Below are 18,177 nucleotides of genomic sequence, written 5' to 3' on the forward strand. Positions count from 1 at the left end.
GTCTATTAGAAAAAAAATCCACGTGATAGCCCTAATAAACCACTTCTCTTCCTTTCTCCCCAGTTCCAAGGAAGAGTTTAAGTAGGAACTCGCATATTCCTAGAGTCAATCAACCATGATACATAAATCTATAAGAAATTAAGCTTCGATAGTTCTGGTGCTCATAAAACTATYTGTTTCCTTTTTGGCTTACAGTGTATTTTTACTTTCCTGTTCTGCCATTTGTCTTTCCCATAACACAGAGCAAAAAGTTACATGATGCTTAGGTAGGGTTTTCTTTGGTAGCACTTAACAGTTGATCTTSAAAGTTAGCTGATGGCCATTATAGCAAAGCAATGGGGCATAAGACTGAACTACTGTGATAATAGCAAGAGCAGATGGGTAATTTCCAAGACACTGACTGCATTTATCTGTGAGCTCAAGAAAACGTCTGCAATTAGAAGGAAGGGGATCTAGCATAAGGTAACCTTCTTTACTGTTTCTGATATCTTACTTCACTTGCAAAGGAAAAAAATAATTAAAAACACAGTCTTTTGATAAGGATTTACTGCTGACTAGGAAAACATGACTCAACTGTACAAAGTTTCTGCTGTATTTGACAGGAGTGCTTTAGAATAGCTGATATTTTAGAAATGGGCAGAGATGATGGTGATTAGTCTAAGAAAAGTAAACTTACGAAAATGACAGCTAAGGCTACATCAACATTAGCAAGAAGTGCAGCATATCAAAAACATGTCTGTAGAGTGGAATAGTTGGTAAGGAAAACTCAGAATTTCCATTAGTCACATTTAGCAGTTTTGCTCTGGACTAGTTCTAGTGCAGTCCCATGTACTAAATGCTCATTAAGGACTGGAGCACATTCAGCACATTCCTGAAGTGCATCTCTTGGTTTAGCTTTTTATCAAGGAGGAATCCAGCTAGTGGTCTGAAGCCATTCCACAATGAGAACTAAACTACAGCAAGGAGAGATGATAAGGATAATCACTCGAAAGGTATACCCCGGTCCAAATTAAAACATTGATGTAGACAGCCCCTTAGACATTTCCACAACCCCCTCGCCCCCCAAAACTTTGTCTCTTGCAAGTTTGTTTAGAAATGACTGGTCAGCTCTAGAATCTCAATGATATTAAAAGCCGATTGTGGAAAGAAAATAAAATCGATGTACAAGAATGTGAGTACAAGAAAGAGAAATTTAAAGAATTTAAAGAAATTAAATTAAAGAAATTTAAAGAATAACATATTCTATCAGAGAAAGCCAGTTAGCCAACTTTTATGTATGTACTGGCTAACTAAGAAGTATGTATGTAGCTTCAGACTACCCATGACTATCTTTCAGTGGGATTGTCAAAAGCAGCTGGTGTTAATGCAATTAGAGAAAGGGAATGGAGAGAGCACAAAGGACCAAAATCCACAGAAACTGGGTTGTTTGGTTTTTTTTAAACTTCAAGGAGCAGAATTTAAGCAAAAGGTTATTAACAAAAAGATGTCCATTCAAGGAATTTTCAAACTCTTTCAATAGTTTTTTCCTTAACAGGAAAGTGAAAGTAACTTGTTTATTTCACAATAAAAGCATCCTTAGGCAAACAGAAGTCAGAGACGCGATTTCTTTCTTTCTAAAAGGAAGGTTCGCAAACTCCGACATTACTAGTGATAGATGAAGCACTGTGATGGGATACATAGCAGCACCTTCAAATTTTTTTTTCTTCTTACAGAAAGCATTAGTTGCCTCTATGCTGACAGTTACTCAACTGTAACTTACTGCTGTACAATGAAACAGTCCCCAGCGCAGAAGAGGAAAGTGCAGGTGCTGGTCTGAGTTACTGCATGCACTTTTGACCTACAACATCCAGTAAGGAAAAGGGGCTTGAGGTACAATGAGAAAATTAGTTGGAGTGTTTTGGTTTGGGGTTGGGGACATGTTAAGAGGAGTTTGGGACTGTGGAGAGAGATCATCCAGGCCTGAGTATGCAAAGGTACAATGTGCATTAGGAAGGCAGGAAGGTACAGTAGTTTAGAGACAAGTTTTTCATATTTAAAAGTTAAATCAAAGAGCCGCTGTATTGCTTCCYGAGATTTCCCTGGCAGAAGTATGTATATTTTTATCCTTTGAATGATTAGAGCTTCAGATCAACTAAGTGAAAGAATGTGACTGACAAGGAAACAGCAGAGAGACAAGCTTGAGAGAACAAGTAAAAAGGGATAGTGCTTGGAAAGAAAGAAGAGTCCATGATCAACACAAGAACTTTTTTCTCTAAAGCACCAAATACAAACCAAATTCTTAAGTCTTGTCATTCCTGTACTCTCAGGAAATACCTGTAAAAACAGCACAAGCATCCCACCTCCATCTCCTTGTAGTTTTAACAGAGAATGACAGACTAATAACTGTTGCCAGTTTTCCTTAACTCCTTGGAAAGATGTATTTGTGAAAATGAAGGTTTAAACACTGTTGATGTCTAATGAGAATACCAAGATGAAGACAGAGGATGGGACATTGCCCAATACTTGTAAAATATTTGCCAATAACAAAGAGCTGCCCTTGGGATCCTATACCGTTCTGAGCTTGAGGAGGGAACTGGTATGTGTTTCAGTTTTTCAGATATAGTAAGCTCCAACAGGCTTATTGCAGCTCGACTTCACATCAGAACCAATACTGCTAGAAGGAGCAGCTGCTGTAAGAAAGCAGTGAAGACCTTGTGAGCAGCACTGCCAGGAGATAGTAATAAAGACTGGGAATAAAGGCAGCAGGAAGGCTGGGGAGAAAAGGTACAGAAAAKATAATGGAAGTCAGGACCACTTTTAAGAAGTGCCAGGAAGGGAACTATAGCCCAAGACAATGTTCTGCTAGTTCCACTCACTTTGCCCTTTTCAGTCTCTTCCCATTCCATCCCTCAGCATATTTTCTTCACCTAGCCAGTTATTCCTCCCACTTGTCTTATACTTTTTAATCTCTTTGCCCAAAAGAGAGAAGATTCAGATCCCGAAAGAACATCTTTCATATAAGAATTATCATTTCACTTCACGGCATATTGAAACATTCTCAAGGCATCTGTATGTTCTCTTTAGCCTGAAAATTTGCAAGTTTGAGGGAAGGAGAGTGGAAATCAAGATTAACTTATGATGAAGTCTCCCCTTCAGTATTTTCTGTAATATAGCTCAGTTCAGTAAAGTGAAATAAGATTCCTCCAAAAGATGGCCAAGCCCTTTTCTCCTTCAATAGAATAAGATGCCAGCCTGCCACAGAAAACAGCCCTTTAAATAGTAAGCCCAGACTTAAAAATGTCATTGGAACATTATATAAAATATTATTTTAAAATTTCAAAATGAGTGGTGATGGTAGCCACAAAAATAATAGCCTTTGTACCAAGGTTTTCAAAACAGATGACTCTATAAACACAGTTATTCAATAATCCTTGCAGTTTATTTGATCTTTGTAATGAAGACGATGAAAAAGCTAATGAAGGTGCACCTTCATTTGCACCAGAAACCTAGAACTATTTTTGCTCAAAGTCTTATAAAAACAAAGTTACATGGATCACACACAAGAAAAAAGACTTTTTTCCTCCCAAACATATTAAGCAACCAAGACTGCTGCCAGAGTCCAGCATCCTAGAAAGTAGCATGCATTATCATTTCTAAGTAGGATTACTGAACAACTAAACTCCTGAGGTGCTGAAGTCAAAACCGACTAGATATGAGATCTGTATGCTAACGGACATTTTTTCCAGAAGATGATAATATGTTAGACATATGCAGCTATAATCCGTTAAACATACACTGAAGTACATCCATATAGGCAAGCCTGGCTACTGCTGCAAGCTAGGAGCATACTGTCCATTTAAAAATTTTAAAACAGAGCACATTTAGGTTAAGAGAAGATGAAATAAGAGACAGCAATTTTCTTTGCATATGTTATGTTATTTAAAACCAAATTCTAAAATCATCACTTACTGTACCTGGTGAACACTTAAGGCTAGGAAATACAATGAACAGAACAATTTATCAGGCACTTTTTGCCCTCCACACCAGGGTGTCTTACTGTACTTGCAATTCTGTTCTTCAGCAGTAAATCAGTGAATAAGTTACTAAATACTAAGTTACTAAATACTGACTTTAGGTAGCACCAATTTAACATATCGGAGAGAACAGTACCTGAATGATGCATGCAGTGGCTTTTACAAACAAAAATGTTCTTGTGATCTTTCATTTGGAAAATACCCACGAGCTCCTTTCACACGTGATTGAGACAGTTGAGCCCACACAGGTTCCACTGTCACAGTTAGGATGAAAGAGCTGAGATCCAGTCCGTACTCTGAAACAAACAGGGTCTAAGGCAACAGTGTCTGTTGCTACATTAAGTGCAAATGCAGTACCCAGTGTGGACATGAGTCACAAATCTGGCAGATTTTATAGCCTTTGATAATAAAATATAACAAAAAGCTTTTTTGATCCAGAAGTAGAGAACTTATTATAATTTATTATAATTTTCCTTCAAAATTTGCACAATATTTGAGATGAATTTGTGGCTAGAACATGCAACACTGAGATCAGTTTTACTCCTTTCTTTGCTACACCTATTGTGCAACCTCAGAAAAAGTGCTTTTACCTCCCCCCCGCCCTCTCCACTGCAGTTCTCGCTCCAAGATTTTAGATGATACAGCAGAATAAAAGGAAAAAAAAAAAAGCCAGCCTAACACAAACTCCTTTCAGAAATATCTGCCATGAGGAGACTTGGATATGTATATTTTGGAGACTCTCTAGATCCAAGCTAATACATGGAATGGACCAGTAGACTTACTGTCCTATCAGACTATTTTTACATTTTAGTTTGAAATGTTTAGAAAATTGAGATCAAGAAATATAAGGATTCTACAAATCTTTCTGCAATAACAAAATACCAGAACTTCATTTTATAAAGGTGTCTTTAAACAGCAGAGCAGGAATGAGCAGGAACTACTCACAACCTCCAGAACAGCTTTTAATGTACTCTGAAGCACCTACTCACAGCATGCCAGACTACACTACACAGGGATAGGATAAAGTCTCTGAAAACATCTGACACTCAGGCAGCAAGAAATATTTTCCAGTACTTCAGCAGGAACTCACCACTACTTCCTACCAAAATAAAGAATGTATCTAATAGTCTAGGAATTTCTACTAGGAAGAACAAAAAATGAGAGGACATACAATCCTCTCCTATTTAGAAAACAAACTAGGAGCTTCACAGGAGTTTTGGTGCATTTGCATATACAAGACCTTGGGCTACAAATGCCTTCAAATCTATATTCTAAGAGTCTGAGTTGATTTGTGCTTGGTTTCAAGTTCCATAAATCTCACAATACTCTCAGATTTATTTCAGTGCTAACAGCAGCAGTAGACTTGTCAACCTCTTTCTAACAAATACACTCCTTTAAAGGAGTGACTGAATCCTTAGTTTTCTGATTGAATCTTAACAAGTAAAGCATTATTTTTTAACTGAACATGTGCTTACAGAAGAACACAAGGAATTTTTTGCTCATAGAATTATAGACTAGTTGAGGTTGGAAAGACATCTGGAGGTCATTTAAGTCCCTCAGTCATCTAGTAACTCAGACATTCTCAACTCTCCTTTTGTCTTACATAGGGTAGGTTGAATTTATTACTTGAACAGGAAAGAAAAAAGATAAAAGAATGCTTAGCAAACACAAGCTTTCCTATCCATTAGTAACTGGTGTACATACAAATCATACAACAGGGTTTTACAAACAGCACATCATGATAAAGAAAACTTCAGCCCAAAAGGAATTTAATTACAAAAGATTTAATTTACAAAATCTTATTCACTCATTGAAAATACCACATGCCAGTATGTCTTTCAGATTTGCTGCATGGATTCTAACAGAATTTTAAAGGTACTACTGGTTTCTAAATTATAGATATATCATCCTTCAATAAGAGTTGCACAGAGTAAGAACTTGCTCCTCTCGTGTCACATCTCATCATTAGAAATATACCTACATCATCTCCAGTTTGGACCTCTGTGATGTTCTCTTGCAACTACACTTAGAGCAAACRCCAGACAAACAGGACTGAAACATCTATTGAAGCGGTGCAGGACATCTCTCAGGTCACGCACTTCCAAGCAAAACTCCACAATTTACCTGTCACAATAAAACCAACACACTGGCACTAATTTGCTTCCAAAACCGTGTACATTTTATATATATATATAAATCTATTTAATATCTTACAGATTTTTATACTTCCTTGGATTTAGCCAAGCTAGAGTCATTTTCTGAACATTCCTTTTGAACTGAACCTCAAGTCTGCCCATCAAAACCCCTCCTGAAATACTTAAGTAGCATTCAAGACAGAAAGTAGACTTCAACTTTCTCTGATCATTCTTACTACTGGCAATTAAAGGTAAATTCTAATAGCAATTAAAGAAACTTGCTTCAGTTGCTGTGTGAAAATTTTGGACATACTGATGAAGTTCCAAGGAACCACTGATTGGATATGCCTGTAGAAAGTAGCTTCACTTGCTTCCAGAAGAAGAAAATTTATTTATCACTCATACCACAATTCCTTGTTGTTTTAGCTTGCCTTGAATTCTGTTAAAGGAAAGGAAACTAAAAAACAAACCAAAAAACCCACATAAACAAAAAGGAGGACTTATCCYGGACAATAAAAACAATACAGCATTTACTGTCCATAAATTAAAAGTGGGAAGAAGGGTTTGATTTCCCATTTTTGATGTCTCTTTTTGTCTGCCATACTAAAAGCGAACAAGAGATGAAGGCACATATTGCTGCAATAGTCTCAAGAAAAAAAAGAAAAAACAAAGGAAAAAAATATTTTGTGTTGGGACTCAGAGGGATACTCTTCAGAGGAAAAAATTCTACYTCAAACAACCAAAAAGGTGGATTCTGCTTTTAACAGCAGCTCTACACATAGATTTGGTGACCAAGGTTACAGATTTACCTAACATCTTGTTGAGACAAAAAAGGAAGACAAGAATTTTGTTTTAGCAAATGAAAGATATGTTTAAGGACAATACATAAGAAAACTCTACAGGGTTTAAAACTGATCAATGCATGGCTGAACTGAGAAGGATGACTCTGAGATAAGACACAGCTAATAGAAGACAATGATGTTTTAAGTACTGCAAGAAAATGATGGAAGGGGGAAAACTGATGGTACACAGAATCTGCTCCCTTCTTCCCCCTCAAAATCAAGGGCCTGGTATCGATGACTCTGYTGAGTTTAGAATGGATTGGCCATCCATGAAAACCTCTGACAGAACAACCAAATAGACAAGATGGGGAAAAACTGATTTGAGTGATCAGCAAGGAGACAGCATTTAAAGCCAATTTTGTGGATAAGAGTACCTACCATTGTCATTTTAAAAGAATGCAGGATCAAACAGCACAACCTCGAATGCTTGAAGAATTAAGAAGTTGTGAGGAAACTGATCCACTAAAGACTTAGAAAGAGCAACCTAAAAGATTGATAGAAGAATTGCAAAAGCTCAAGAACCACAGAAAGGCACAGAAATAAACACATACATATTAATAGAAACTTGTGGTCTGACTAAGACAGAGGGAAAACTATACTTTGAAGAACTTACTTAGTCCAAGATTCCCAGAGAGCAGAAGACAGATTTGAGAAGATGAAGAATGAAATACAAGGGAGGAAGAAGAAACAAAACCCAGCATTACACATAGAACACTCCAGTTGGTGTTCTCTGAAAAGATGCCTAGAGTATTTGGAAGTGAAGGAGGGACCAGAAAGCTACACCCATTGACAGGAAAAKGTTTAAATGCATCATTTAATGCTGTTCTTAAGACAAGGTAGATCAAAGCATGTTTATAACAGGAAGGAAGAAAAAAAATAATCACAAAATACAGCAATGAATGTAAAAAAAAAAGCAGGAAAAAAAAAAATCACAACTGAACAGATGAAGAGCAGCTTAAAATCAGTGCAAGAAGATAATTAAGTCTATGTAACAATCACACCAAAGAGCTACATTAAAAAATATTATGGTTACAAAATCAAGCCATTGGAAGTTTAAAATGCCAAAATTAAAACTTCCTTCACAATCTGAAACTTCAATAATTATATAATTACATAATCGCATTTCATTCTCCTTCCCCATGGCCCTCTTCCTGGCCTTAACGTATGACGTGGATGCTCAATTAACAGTTAACCAATATTTATTTTCTCATCCTGTGAATGTTGTATTTTATTTATTGCGTTTTCTAAACCTTTTGCTTTCCATGGCTTTCATCATAAAAGCATTTGATCACTTCTCAGACATTCATTTATTTCCACAATATTCCTGGAAAATGAGAATGCATTATTTCCTTCATTTTACAGATTGGGACTTAGAGTCACAGAAATATTAAAGTCAATAGCTTTAGTAATTTGCCACATCCATAATTACATCAAGGACCTGATTTTCCAGAGTATACCATGTTATACAGCACTTCATATTTGGTTTAGACCAAAGCTACCAGTAATTTTGGTTGCAATTTTTGCAACTGACTCCCTTTCCCCACCACTGCGAAGGAAAAAAGCCTTAAAGCAGCTGCCCACAAGTGAAGAAAACACTTATCAAATGCTCATAAAAAGTCTGTATTTTAGAGGAATTCCAAAACATTCAAAAAAACCCCCAAACCTAATTTTCAGGGGCAGCACTCAACTTTCATCAATGTGGGACCCTCTTTTCTCTTCCTGCAACCTCCTCCTAAATTAGAAAACTTATTCCAACTTCTGCAATAAGTCAGGAATCTGACAGCAGTATCCTTGACTACACGATGGTAGTTTATCCCCAGAGATTCATCCCGCTCATTATGTAAAGTGGAGTCCCCACCAAAAAAGGTCAAATCATGATCTCATTCTGCTATCTGCAGAACGGCAACCAAGTAATGCTACTGTACATGGCAGGTGGCATTTCATACACAGCAGAGCATGAAGGTTAGTTACACTGCACTTTTCAAAAAGAGGGGGGCATATATGGCCAAGAAGCACTTGTTTCACTTCTATGGATAACACACTCTCATTTCCTTCCTTTACTCTCTGAAGTTTCCAGTCCCAGACAGACTTTGAGCTCCTCCCACTGTAAATGTCACTCTGCACATCAAGATTATGAAAATTTGTTGGTATCTGACTTCTAAGATCATATGGAATTAATTACTGCTTATGTCTGGATAAGATACTGAAAGTTATAGAAATCAACTTTTTGTCAAAGTATCCTTGCAAGTGCTATGACAAACAATCTAGTTTCAATTTCTTAATAGAACTCGAGGGAGGGGAAAAAAACCAAAAGGTTCCTAGCTATCTATAAATGACTTCTTACATTCTTCCACATAGATAACTCTGCACGGAAGAATTAAAGAAAATGAGTATTTCAGGCTTTAGTTGGTTTACTTCTATTTTAACGTTTCACAGTAGTCTACTAAGTATTAAAACCCAGGTATCCAAAAAGGTGCCATTTTCAAAGGACTAGACATACCCAAAGAATCAGTTAGATTCACGGAACTAAGAACAGGGAAAATCCTTCTGCATTAAGTTACGTCTCCCCAAAAGACATCAAAAGACTGCCTCCCATGTCCCTGACAAGGTGCTGAGAAAAGGTATGAAATAAGAGAAGTAAGGAAGGGGTGAACTCGTTCCCAGTTGACCCCTTAACGCCTCCAAGGACACTCAGCTCCTTCCCAAGACATTTTTAAAAAAAGATGATATGGGAATTAAATTGTTTACATAACATTGTTCAGGGTGAAAACCAATGTTGACCAACCATAGCCTAAACTGACAGGCAACACTAAGGGGGCACCACCCTGAGAACAGGAGAGTGCAGAAGATGCTGCTTTGCAATAAGGACCCTGCAAGAAAAATTTCACACACTGAAAAATACACACTGAAAACTGAAGCATGGAAGCACTGAATGAAATGGAACTTGAAGGAACAAAAAAAAATTTTCACTTTAATTTTTGAACTGAAATAGTTTTGCAAGCCTGAAAACTCAAACATTAATTGTTTACCAAAAGAAAAATAAAGGGCCATAGGAGTGTTGGTGCAATAGGTACTTCCTGATCTACATCTAAATCCTACAGATATTTATAGTGAGGATAAACTTTCAGAACACAATTCCTGCTAACGTGAGATTATGGCCAGTAGAACTATTCATTACTTCACAAAAGTCTTTGGAGACCTATGGGCTAACTCAATACTGAAGGCATGTGGACTGGACACGTATGTTACTGATGATCTTGCAAAGCTGTAATCTTAATAAAATTTTCACTATAGAATTTGCAAAACACTAGTTTTTCTACAAAAGCACAAGATAGCAGGCCATTTAATATCAAAATGGCATGCCAGATCATTCAGAATGGAACAATCTATATTAATAAACCAGAAATATATTGCTGTTAAAAAAGTCATCCCATTCTCTCTAATCATCATTTTCTCCTTAATAGCCAAAGAAGCGCTACATGCAAAGCCTTTGAGTTAATATTTTATGACAAAGCTAATTTAGAATGAAAAGTGTTAAAATACTGAAGCTAAAAGTTTGTGTAACCTGTATTATGTAAAGAAAATGACATTTATATCAAAGAATGGTTAGGAATGGTTTAAAAGCAGAAAATCTTCCCTGATCCTGAAGGAGCTGTGTTGAAGCTTATGTATATGTATGTGTGTGTGTGTGTGTGTGTGTGTGTGTGTATATATATATATATATATATAAAAATAAAAAAACAATAGGGATCTTCTAGCATAAAAACAAAAACATGCATTTGATCTCCCAGGAACGGTGATAAAACCTTCCTTCCAGAAATCACTGATACTGGCTCCTATTTCAGTTGGGTTAGAATGGCTCCTACATAGTGGCAAGGGGCATGATTCCTTCTGTACTACATTCACCATTTCTACAGCATTTGCGGCATTCCTGCAAGCAGGATAGTAACGAACTGCAACGAGAACTTGAGACAATCCTGAAGGATGTTTGTCAACATTCTCTTCTTCTCAAGTGCATTTTTATACTGTCAGATAAATCCCTTTTCTTCCCAAAGAACATACTAGCGCTGCTATTTTTACATATAGCTTGTTGTTCCGCAAGAAGGCACTGGGAAGAAACAAAACAGATAGCAAAAAGAATGCAAATACAACTGGTTGAAGAAATAATTGGTTTTCTCCTTGAAAGGAATTCTGCAAAATCAAAAATGCTGTAAGTTTCTCTTCAGATGTTACCAATGCTCAAGTGACCATTTCTGAAGAAGTGCTCTTATGAATATTTATGCTCTAGTTACTGTTCATATTTCTTCTTTCATAATAGAAAATAAGGTGGTTTCACTTTCAGTTTCTCACTCATGAGCATACTTAGTTGCTCACACTGGAAAAGACCTTCTTCAAATAAGTTTTAATTCAAACAACTTAAAAAAACCCCACATTTTTAAATCAGAAGTTGTACTTTTTAGCAATTGAGATGAAATGCAAAGAAGTCTTTATGCAAACATTTACTTTTTTTTAAATTTAGATGACCAATTAAAGGCTTCACAGAGAATCTGTATAGTAGAACTTAGTAGAATACACCAGAGTGTTTTACAAGACTATCACACGCAGGTAGCACAATAACAATGCATCCTTTGACTACTAAAAATGAAATTAGTCAGGAAAAACCCATTACCTACAACAGTGGAAAAAAGTTTTATTCGACATCTGAAAGGAAAAAAGTTTGACAGTTTTAGAATTTATCAACCTTTTAACAATAGGCTCAGGAAGGAACCATAGCAAACTAACTGAAATTAGCACTTAATATTTTATTCACACTATTAGGCTGAATTCAAGGTTCAGCTGCTCATGGCCTTGAGCAACCTACTCTAGCTGAGCCTGCTCTGAGCAGGGGGCTGGACTAGACAACCTCTAGAGATCCCTTCCAAACTCAACTACTCTACGACTCTACTCTATGAATCAGAAATTCCACTGTTCTTTAACTTGGAGACAGCACGTCCACTAGCAGTTCTCTCCTCCTGCTGATATATTCGGCATATGAAACATATGAGTTAAATCTTAAATCTTACATTCTCCAGCAACTTATGCTATGTAGCCCAGAGAGCATGTATTTCAACAGAGACTTAATACAGGTGGCTAGAAAAACCTGTGTACTTTGTGGATACTGATATGATACTCATGTTAGATCACTAAGACAGCATAGAATTCAAGCTGGGAAGTATCCTATTCTTACGGAGGGACACACCTGGCTACCAAAATAAACATTTACATGGAAAAATCCCGCACCTCTTTACTCTGAAAGCCAGACATATGTACGCTTGCAGAGTGCCTGAAGGGACCTCCCGATCTACCAGACAGCCTCTCAAAATAAAGGAGATTCTTGACCCTATAAATAGGAATCTATTTCAGGAAAGAAGAGAAAGAGCCACACTTGCCCAAGAACACTGGTTCTCAGGAGCTGAAGACACTGCCCTATTGCAAAATCCATTACTAGTCCTCCCTTTTAATCTACAAGTCTAAAAGACTCATATGTTCACAGCTGCTTCCTCTCAACCTTTTTTAGGATGATTTCTGGGTTCAAAGGAAGCACCTGCAGAAATATTTTAGCATAAGATGATACTCCATTAAGCTAAATAGAGAAGTGGAGTTGTAAGCCTCAGTTTTGATCTATTGATTATTCCTTAGGCACGTAAGTAAACAGATCTTTGCCAACTAAGAAAGACACACACCTAAGAGCCCTTCTGTCAGTACTTGGACAAACTCAAAGAGCAAGCCTATTGCCTACTACGCTTAAATTCTTTATACAGGAATTTACATCTCCATCAGGAAATTTCTAAAGATCTGCAAGCCAAGAGATTTCAAATACACTTTCTATGTTACTATATTATTACTAGAACCTCAGTAATTTCTATTTAAACCTTCATTAGCTTCTTTGATAATTATTCAACTTAAAAGCAAGAAAACCCAAAGCTTATCTGCAGCAGTCCCAGAAGGAACAAAGCTTAACAACACACAAAGGCCTTTCATGGGCTAAAAGCAGAGGAACCACCAATGCCTGCCTGCTCATAGTCCTTCAACTTTAACAGGATTCAGCATGAGTAAAATGGTCTGCTCTAGTGCTGTCTTATTATTGGCAGGACCTAAAACAGTAGATGCAGAAGAGTAGGCCTGCTTATAGATCCCCCCAATCTACTGAGGATGAGAGACTGAGGCTCTCATTCTGGCTACTTTGTGAAGATGTGCAAAATATCCAACAGTCTTTATTGCCATCTCATGGCCATCCCACTCATCACACAAGTAACAACAGAATAATATACCAGTTCCTTTAGTGAAATAGTTTTTCTCAGGGGGAAAGAGGTAGTGGGGGAACAGATGAAACTGAAACAGAAAACAGAACAACCAGAAAAATGTTTGCATGAATGTATAAATATTCAGAGTATTGCAATTAACGCTCAATGTTTTACTATGTCATCTGGAAATCAAAGGGATTAGAAAGCAAAAAACAAGTTATTTTCAGGAGAAAAGAAATTTTTTTTTTAAATCCAAGTGTAATATGGTTTTCAAGACACATTACCCACTCTAGAAAAATATCAGTGAAAAAACTTTCCATTTTTCTTTTATCGGTAAGCTAGTAGTAAGAATCAAGACTACCAGGTAGCAGAACAGTGTAGAGCACCATAAAAAGTTGATTTCTCTCAGTCAGCATTCTTTGTAGCATATCATCTTGAAGAGAACATACAGAAGAAGGAGATGTTTCCACAAACTAGCTAAGGAAACTATCCATCTACCAGAGCCTGAAAGGTTTGAAAAGCCAGACACCTATTAAGCAGGACTAATACAAAAGGCTTTGAAAGAGAAAGGACACTGCAGGAAATGCCTTCAGGTAACTAAGCTCATTTCTGCTATCATCAAGTGATGGAACTTTCTAAGACTTTTACCACAATACTTTTGGAACTACAAAATGTTATTCTTTGTTTTCTATTGCACTTCATACGTTCTGAAGCTAACAGGAAAGATAGTGCTTTCTATCTCTGTCATTTTCCAGTCTCATGAATGCATCACATGGGGCAAGAGCAAAGCGGTTCCAATACACTCCATCTCCACCAGGCTACTGGCAAGTGAAAAGCTCATAACAGATGCAGGGAAGAAAGCGTCCTAAGTCTTCTTCCTCCATCTGCATTTTTAGATTTTGCCTCTAATATAAATCATAATAATCTCTCCAGTATTGCTAATGACTTCTCTTAACATAAAAGTGTGAAACCAATCCACTTATGACAATATCACCACCTGGGGCGGTGCAAGTAGCAGCCATGAAACTGGGGAGGGTTTATTCATTTGCTCTTTGCTAAAGATAGGAGCAGTTGCAGCAGATAYATAGACACTTCTGGGAGATCCATGGAGACAACCCAAAATAAGCCAAGGCAAGGTCATACCAACTCTAAAGGGCTTGAAGTCTCTCTTTAAATGAATGTCTAAATTTTACAAAAGGTGTCAATAAAGGTCCTCAACTGATAAGCAACAAAGTAAGGCTCAACGAGCTTATAAAGGAACTTTTCTAAGAGTTGAGTTCAGGTATAATAATGAACTGCTAAGAAAACARCTATGTATGTTAGCAGGGCTCTGACTTCTGTTATTCAGTTAATAAACCCATTCAGTGTCATAACAGAAATGCAAGATAGAGTTTGAGCTAATATTTATTTCATACCATCTGTCAGTAGAATCTAAGTAGAGTCTAATGAGGTAGTTAAAAATACAAGCTGATCTGGAGAATAAATGACCAATCAACATTTATACTACTCCATCTGCAATAGAATATGCAAAACAAAAAATGCCAAACATTCATGCCCAGCCCACCTCTTCATAAAATAAGATCCAAAAAATGTCAAGAGTAAGTTGTTCTGAATATGTGTATTCATAGTGCGGTAGCAGGTAAATCATTACATACTTTGCGATCAACAGTTCTTTCCAATTTTGAAGAGGACCAACTATACTAGTCTTCCAGACAATTTCATCAGTGTAAGATCTTCTAAACATGACAAACCAGTTCAACAAATACATTTTCTTTTTATATATCTGTACRCTAAATATTGAGGAAGATATTCTAGCTTAGCCATTTGTAGGTGCTAGTGTTTCAGCTAAAAGGGTATCCAGGACTTTTCAATCTAGTTAAATTCATGCTGCAAAAGGTTTTGGTTTTGTAGCAATTTAAACAGACAAAGAACGGTGCAAAGAAACCACCACTTGAGCCTATGATTGATAATCTCTACTTAATAAACATGGGCATTCATTTTTCAGTTTATGCTTTTAATCCTAATGTAAATGGTATGGCATTAACTCCCCCCCCCAATAACACCAAAGATATCTTGACTTTTCACACAAGCACTTAATCATCCTGCTTATTATCAGTCTTTTTTCTCAAATAGGTTATCTATTGTGCAAGGCTGTTGTAAGAAACTGTAAATGAACTTAGTTTGTTGCACCAAGCTTGCTTTCTTACACAACATCTGTCGTAAGTTTTGTTGTCTATAACATTCAGAGTTCACAAATAATTTTGAGTAATTCTTTGTGTGGGAGAGCAACTCACAAAGGGATGGCAATGGGAAGGGAGAAATCCTTGCATCTTTCAGATTCAGCTGTCATCTTTGTGAAAGAACCAAAAACTCTGGCGAACTATCTGCATGCTGGCCAGACTCAGCGATTACTAGAGAAAAGCCACGAAATCAAAGAAGGGACTCACATACTGAACAGCAAAAGACTGACACAAGCACAAGAAGACTGCCACTGCCCACTGGATGCCAAGAACAACATTTCCACTTCTTGTTTTTTTAGCTCACAAGACATAGGAAAGTGTAAGCACTAAATAAAAATACGACACAGGCAATAAATGGGTTTACCACTACCTTCCYCACAAAGTATTCTGCCATAGCTCAAACACTGCAATTTTATCTGAGCAGACAGTTCCTCAAGCTTGAACAGAGACCTACTGAACTCATACAGGGTGAGATTAAGGTCCCCAGCTCACCAAGTCACAAGGTTAGCTGAGAATCTGAGTTTTCATCTAAAGAATGAAGAAAAGCAAGTGACACCCAACATCTGCACAGATCTGAAATAGTAAGAACAGGTGTAATATTCTGATGTCTTACAGCTTCACAGCACCCATGGTACTTCCTGGGCTCACCATGTCCCTCAGCCAAGTAACTAAGATGTAAACACAACCAGGTTGCCACCAACTTCCTTACTGAAAAATACCAAAACCCTTGCTGCTTCAGATCTAGAGCAGAAGTGCCTCCCCTCCAAATCATGACATGTCAATAATAATAAATTATTTTAATAAAAGTTAATGATTTTTTTATAGACACGATGATCTTGCCCTTTCCTAGCGTTCCAAGATTAAACTGCTTTTTCCCAGAACGTAAGCATATTTGGGGTATGTTTCACATCTGTCTGATAGCTTTTTGTTCCTATAAGCATTACAACTTACTTACTTTTCTGTATTAAAGTGCTATCTTATCTCATAAGCTATCTTGCAACTAAGAGATATAAAATTCAGAAGCCATACTAAGAATTTCTTTCACATGGCTCACAAAGGAAAGGCATAGAACATATCACAGAGTCTAAGCAATATCCAGAACACATCTGGTTGATAATACTGATATTAAACACTCATTTATTGGGAGTTTCAATTAAAAAAAAAATCCTTTCACTTATCAGCTATCCAATCATTTAAAAAAAAAGACTAGCTATTAATGATGGCACGTAGGTAGTCAGGCTGGAACTGGAAGGATGAACTATGCAACTGAGACYGGCATTCATTCATTTCTTGCCCTTCCTTTGTTGCTTAGTGTCACCTGCGCTGTGCGAGCTACCGTGCTCCACCTCAGAGGCGGCTGCGTTTTGGTGACAGACCACGCAGCTGAAGGTATTATTCTGCAAAACAACTGGAGAGCCTTCAGCGTTTAACGGAAGGCGTTAGAAACGAGCCACGCACCCGCCCTGCGTTTCTTTCGGCGAGACCAGGCTACCCTAGCGCGGCGGCACGGCACGGCGCAACCCCACGGAGCAACTTCTGAGGCCGCCCGGGCTGCCAAAATTCCCGAGAGCGAGGCAGGGCGGCGGGCTGCGGCGCCGCTCCCCGCGCCGCCGTGCACAACGCCATGCCGCACTCCGCCACTCGCGCCCCAGCCACCCGTNCTCCCCGCGCCGCCGTGCACAACGCCATGCCGCACCCGCCTTCCCGCCCCGCAGCCGCGGCTCCCGCCGGCCCCCCGCGCCCCACAACAGCAAAACGGCCGGCGGCGAGCGGCGGGGCAGCGGCGGCGAGGGCTCGGCGGGCGGGAAAGGCGCAGCCGCTAGACGGTGACAGCGGCGGCCATGGCTCCCGCCGTGGCACTGACAGGCTGACAGCGGAGAGCCGCTGCCCGCCGCTGACATGCCCGGCGGCGCGGCGGGGGGCGCGGCAGCCCCGCCGCCCAGAGCGGACGGTGCTCCGGGGGAAGGAGGGTGCCGGGCAGCGGCGGAGAGCGGAGCCCGCGCTGCGTTACACCCCCCGCGAGGGGCGCAGGCTGGGGGCTGCCCCCCGCCCCGCCGCTGCCCGCCCGCCCGCCAGAAGAAAGGGGGGCGGCACCCCTCGGGCGCGGCCGCTGCCGCGGCGGCGGCTGCCAGCGAGGGGCTCGCACGCACAGCCGCGGCGGGAGGACGGGGGTGGGGAGGCGCTCCCCGGTCCTTACCTTCTCCCGGGGACAAGCGGCGGGACGCGTCCTCCTCCTCCCCGCTCCCCCCCCGCGTGACGGCCCTGTAGCGGGGGTCCGACACGGCCCCGGCTTCAGCCCGCCGCCGCCAGCGGTGCCTGGAGGCTCAGCCCCTGCTCCGATCGCCGCGCTCGCCGCTGTGGTTGTCGGGTTTGGAAACACCCCTCCCCCCGCTCCCTCCCTCTCACCCTGCGCTGCCGTTGCCGCTCCCCTCCCCCCTTCCGCCGCTTCCCCCCCCCTCCCTTTACACAACGTCGGTTTTAGAGTAGCGCTCCGCCGAGCTCCCATTGGCCGCGCCCGACCCACGTGGCCCTCGCACAGGGCACGAGACGCGGGCGGGCACACGCTACAGCGAACGTTACACGGCTCGGGCGGTGGTTGGGGAGGGAGAGGCGAGGGGTCAACGTCATTGTACCTCCTCCCCCGAGGGAGACGGACACGCGCG

General features: G+C 39.7%; 1 protein-coding gene across 4 annotated transcripts in view; it reads right to left on the reverse strand.

Moving 5' to 3' along the window:
• Positions 1-17,892, reverse strand: part of ANKRD12 (ankyrin repeat domain 12) — a 67,999-nt gene extending 50,107 nt beyond the window's left edge. For 2 of the 4 annotated variants that reach the window (XM_026078809.1, XM_026078808.1), the window contains exon 1: positions 17,712-17,890. The gene's annotated coding sequence lies outside the window, so the exon portion shown is untranslated. Of the gene's footprint in view, positions 1-17,711 lie in introns of all 4 variants that reach the window. The other 2 variants (XM_026078814.1, XM_026078815.1) reach the window with 2 other exon arrangements.
• Positions 17,893-18,177: the final 285 nt, after the last annotated feature.

This window comes from Apteryx rowi, unplaced genomic scaffold (genome assembly GCF_003343035.1).
Source record: "Apteryx rowi isolate R43461 unplaced genomic scaffold, aptRow1 scaffold_489, whole genome shotgun sequence".
Lineage (NCBI taxonomy): Eukaryota > Metazoa > Chordata > Aves > Apterygiformes > Apterygidae > Apteryx > Apteryx rowi.